Here is a 5707-nt window from a genome sequence, read left to right as displayed (position 1 = left end):
TTGTAAAATCAACAAGTTTATTACATTTTAACAATTGTATCCAGGACGCAATCCAATTTGTGTCCTGGGGCATGACAGCTGAGTGGACAGCGCTTCAGATTCGTAGTCCTGAGGTTCCGGGTTCGATCCCCGGTGGAGGCGGAAACAAATAAATTTCTTTAACCCTGATGCCTCTGTTACCTAGCAGTAAATAGGTACCTGGGAGTAAGATAGCTGCTACGGGCTGCTTCCTGGGGGTGTGTAACAATAAGGAGGCCTGGTCAAGGACCGGGCCGCGGGGACGCTAAGCCCCGAAATCATCTCAATATAACCTCAAGATAACCAATTAACACTATTAGCATAACCTACATATGTAAAAAACAGAAAAAAGAGCCAAAACGCTTCCCAACACAACGACACTGGTCGCTTATAGTCCGAATTATGCTGCAACAACAACAGTCTGGTGAGTCAGTGTGGGTCGGCCACCAGGTGAGTGTACTCACAGGTGCGGGTCTCACAGATGACTGACTAACATGACGGTCATAAAGACGACTGATGTGATTTGTATTTACAATCACATAAGACTGATTGTAGAGACTGATTATAGTCAGTCTATTGAGATTGATTGTGAGACTCATTGTAATCAGTCACACAAATGCCAATCAGGTGATTGTATTCATTTATCATTCTCACAAAACAAAAGCTTCCGTCTGGCGATTGGATTCTCCCGTGTCACTAAACGAGACAGGTGTCGGGTGAGTGTATTCACAGGTGTCCTGGCCTGCAGGTGCCCCTCCGTCATCACCGCTACCTCAACGAGCTATTGTTTGCGCGGGCTAATGCGAGTAGTTCCACGCCGCCACCGCCGCTGTTGTTCCAACTCACACGCCGCTGACACTCCCACAACTCCAGAAAGACCCACGGGCTCACCATAGCCCGTGCTACTTGCCCCGCTCCTGTGCCAGGCAAGTTACGGGCTCACCATAGCCCGTGCTACTTGCCCCGCTCCTGTGCCAGGCAAGTTACGGGCTCACCATAGCCCGTGCTACTTGCCCCGCTCCTGTGCCAGGCAAGTTACGGGCTCACCATAGCCCGTGCTACTTGCCCCGCTCCTGTGCCAGGCAAGTTACGGGCTCACCATAGCCCGTGCTACTTGCCCCGCTCCTGTGCCAGGCAAGTTACGGGCTCACCATAGCCCGTGCTACTTGCCCCGCTCCTGTGCCAGGCAAGTTACGGGCTCACCATAGCCCGTGCTACTTGTCCCGCTCCTGTGCCAGGCAAGTTACGGGCTCACCATAGCCCGTGCTACTTGCCCCGCTCCTGTGCCAGGCAAGTTACGGGCTCACCATAGCCCGTGCTACTTGCCCCGCTCCTGTGCCAGGTAAGTTACGGGCTCACCATAGCCCGTGCTACTTGCCCCGCTCCTGTGCCAGGTAAGTTACGGGCTCACCATAGCCCGTGCTACTTGTCCCGCTCCTGTGCCAGGCAAGTTACGGGCTCACCATAGCCCGTGCTACTTGGAACGTGTTCCGAGTAGCTGAATCTATAACAACAACAACATCGAGAAATACACAAGTGACACAAACTCACTTCGGAGGAAAGCTTGCTGTTGACTGTCTAAACAGGGCGTTGAGACTCGCTTATACTCGATTGATTAGTGGTGAGTAAGCCGCCACGAGTGGGGGCACGGGCATGAGTAACCCGTAGGTGGGTACTCAGTGGTCGTGGAACACTTTGACGTGTCTCTGGGCCCCTCGGCTGTTATACTGGACAGTTGGTACTCATACTGGACAGTTGCCTCATACTTTATATAGGGAGTGACCCACGCAGGTACAGGATAGAGGTAGACTCATGAGTATGCCTCATACTCACCCCTACACCACACTCATAATGGAAGACAATTTCCATAGGTTATTGTTTGCGAAGTCCCATCACCGATCCCCATTCATGGGCCGGCCCCCATTACCCCTCACTTTTCATCTCAATGGTCCCCAATTCCTGTCCTTTTCTCAACCCCAACTACTCTTCGCTTTCCCCTATTCCCTGTTCAAGGTGATGCTTTCTTTGACGAATGCAGACTACATATTGTCCAATTGTTACCTGACAAAGGCAGGTGTTGTTGCTGGTTCCTGTGTGTTCCTTAAAGCTGCAGGTGTTACTGCTGGTTCCTGTGTGTTCCTTAAAGCTGCAGGTGTTACTGCTGGTTCCTGTGTGTTCCTTAAAGCTGCAGGTGTTACTGCTGGTTCCTGTGTGTTCCTTAAAGCTGCAGGTGTTACTGCTGGTTCCTGTGTGTTCCTTAAAGCTGCAGGTGTTGTTGCTGGTTCCTGTGTGTTCCTTAAAGCTGCAGGTGTTACTGCTGGTTCCTGTGTGTTCCTTAAAGCTGCAGGTGTTGTTGCTGGTTCCTGTGTGTTCCTTACAGCTGCAGGTGTTGTTGCTGGTTCCTGTGTGTTCCTTACAGCTGCAGGTGTTGTTGCTGGTTCCTGTGTGTTCCTTACAGCTGCAGGTGTTACTGCTGGTTCCTGTGTGTTCCTTAAAGCTGCAGGTGTTACTGCTGGTTCCTGTGTGTTCCTTAAAGCTGCAGGTGTTACTGCTGGTTCCTGTGTGTTCCTTAAAGCTGCAGGTGTTGTTGCTGGTTCCTGTGTGTTCCTTAAAGCTGCAGGTGTTGTTGCTGGTTCCTGTGTGTTCCTTAAAGCTGCAGGTGTTGTTGATGGTTCCTGTGTGTTCCTTACAGCTGCAGGTGTTGTTGCTGGTTCCTGTGTGTTCCTTACAGCTGCAGGTGTTACTGCTGGTTCCTGTGTGTTCCTTAAAGCTGCAGGTGTTACTGCTGGTTCCTGTGTGTTCCTTAAAGCTGCAGGTGTTACTGCTGGTTCCTGTGTGTTCCTTAAAGCTGCAGGTGTTGTTGCTGGTTCCTGTGTGTTCCTTAAAGCTGCAGGTGTTGTTGCTGGTTCCTGTGTGTTCCTTAAAGCTGCAGGTGTTGTTGATGGTTCCTGTGTGTTCCTTACAGCTGCAGGTGTTGTTGCTGGTTCCTGTGTGTTCCTTACAGCTGCAGGTGTTGTTGCTGGTTCCTGTGTGTTCCTTACAGCTGCAGGTGTTACTGCTGGTTCCTGTGTGTTCCTTAAAGCTGCAGGTGTTACTGCTGGTTCCTGTGTGTTCCTTAAAGCTGCAGGTGTTACTGCTGGTTCCTGTGTGTTCCTTAAAGCTGCAGGTGTTGTTGCTGGTTCCTGTGTGTTCCTTAAAGCTGCAGGTGTTGTTGCTGGTTCCTCTGTGCTCCTTAAAGCTGCAGGTGTTGTTGCTGGTTCCTGTGTGTTCCTTAAAGCTGCAGGTGTTGTTGCTGGTTCCTGTGTGTTCCTTAAAGCTGCAGGTGTTGTTGCTGGTTCCTCTGTGTTCCTTAAAGCTGCAGGTGTTGTTGCTGGTTCCTGTGTGTTCCTTAAAGCTGCAGGTGTTGTTGCTGGTTCCTGTGTGTTCCTTAAAGCTGCAGGTGTTGTTGCTGGTTCCTGTGTGCTCCTTAAAGCTGCAGGTGTTGTTGCTGGTTCCTGTGTGCTCCTTAAAGCTGCAGGTGTTACTGCTGGTTCCTGTGTGCTCCTTAAAGCCGTAGGTGACTCTCTTGAATATGAATGTTGAATACAGTGTACGCTGTTGAATACAGTGTACGCTGTTGAATACAGTGTACGCTGTTGAATACAGTGTACGCTGTTGAATACAGTGTACGCTGTTGTATACAGTGTACGCTGTTGAATACAGTGTACGCTGTTGAATACAGTGTACGCTGTTGAATACAGTGTACGCTGTTGAATACAGTGTACGCTGTTGAATACAGTGACTCCTGGAAGAGACCCAGTAAGGTACTGGAACGCGAATAAAGGTGAAAATCAGGAGCCAACGACAGAAGAGGCTGTAGAGAGGCTCGGTGGTCGTCTGTTATCAGAGGTTGGGCCTTAAATAAGAGGCAGCGGGGAGCAGAGAGTGCCATACTCTCACCCCCCCCATTAGGATCTTATCCTCGCCCTTAGACCCGAGTGTATGGACCTACGGGTACCGCAGAGATGACGACGATGGTGTTGGTGGTGGTACTCACCTATTTGTGCTCGCGGGGGTTGAGCTCAGGCTCTTTGGTCTCGCCTCACTTCTGGTGGTGGTAGCAGAAGGTGGCCGGCCTCCCTGTCTGTGGGGGGGTGGGTGTGGAGGTGACTAGGATGGGCGGTGGGTCACCCTGCCAGCTGGTGGCAGGGTGCAGAGGCAGGGTGCAGAGGCAGGAACGTGGAGAGGCAGGGTGCAGAGGCAGGAACGTGGAGAGGCAGGGTGCAGAGGCAGGAACGTGGAGAGGCAGGGTGCAGAGGCAGGGACGTGGAGAGGCAGGGACGTGGAGAGGCAGGGACGTGGAGAGGCAGGGACGTGGAGAGGCAGGGACGTGGCGAGGCAGGGACGTGGAGAGGCAGGGACGTGGAGAGGCAGGGACGTGGAGAGGCAGGGACGTGGAGAGGCAGGGACGTGGAGAGGCAGGGACGTGGAGAGACAGGGACGTGGAGAGGCAGGGACGTGGAGAGGCAGGGACGTGGAGAGGCAGGGTGCAGAGGCAGGGACGTGGAGAGGCAGGGACGTGGAGAGGCAGGGACGTGGAGAGGCAGGGACGTGGAGAGACAGGGACGTGGAGAGGCAGGGACGTGGAGAGACAGGGACGTGGAGAGGCAGGGACGTGGAGAGGCAGGGACGTGGAGGGGCAGGGACGTGGAGAGGCAGGGACGTGGAGAGGCAGGGACGTGGAGAGGCAGGGACGTGGAGAGGTAGGGACGTGGAGAGGCAGGGACGTGGAGAGGCAGGGACGTGGAGAGGCAGGGACGTGGAGAGACAGGGACGTGCAGAGGCAGGGACGTGGAGAGGCAGGGACGTGGAGAGGCAGGGACGTGGAGAGGCAGGGACGTGGAGAGGCAGGGACGTGGAGAGGCAGGGACGTGGAGAGGCAGGGACGTGGAGAGGCAGGGACGTGGAGAGGCAGGGACGTGGAGAGGCAGGGACGTGGAGAGGCAGGGACGTGGAGAGGCAGGGACGTGGAGAGACAGGGACGTGCAGAGGCAGGGACGTGGAGAGGCAGGGACGTGGAGAGGCAGGGACGTGGAGAGGCAGGGACGTGGAGAGGCAGGGACGTGGAGAGGCAGGGTGCAGAGGCAGGGACGTGGAGAGACAGGGACGTGGAGAGACAGGGACGTGGAGAGACAGGGACGTGGAGAGACAGGGACGTGGAGAGACAGGGACGTGGAGAGGCAGGGACGTGGAGAGGCAGGGACGTGGAGAGGCAGGGACGTGGAGAGGCAGGGACGTGGAGAGGCAGGGACGTGGAGAGACAGGGACGTGCAGAGGCAGGGACGTGGAGAGGCAGGGACGTGAAGAGGCAGGGACGTGGAGAGGCAGGGACGTGGAGAGACAGGGACGTGGAGAGGCAGGGACGTGGAGAGGCAGGGACGTGGAGAGGCAGGGACGTGGAGAGGCAGGGACGTGGAGAGACAGGGACGTGGAGAGGCAGGGACGTGGAGAGGCAGGGACGTGGAGAGGCAGGGACGTGGAGAGGCAGGGACGTGGAGAGGCAGGGACGTGGAGAGGCAGGGACGTGGAGAGGCAGGGTGCAGAGGCAGGGACGTGGAGAGACAGGGACGTGGAAAGACAGGGACGTGGAGAGACAGGGACGTGGAGAGACAGGGACGTGGAGAGGCAGGGACGTGGAGAGGCAGGGTGC

Source organism: Procambarus clarkii, chromosome 5 (genome assembly GCF_040958095.1).
Source record: "Procambarus clarkii isolate CNS0578487 chromosome 5, FALCON_Pclarkii_2.0, whole genome shotgun sequence".
Lineage (NCBI taxonomy): Eukaryota > Metazoa > Arthropoda > Malacostraca > Decapoda > Cambaridae > Procambarus > Procambarus clarkii.
The sequence above is the reverse complement of the archived record's forward strand: the minus strand, read 5'-3'. Positions refer to the sequence as shown.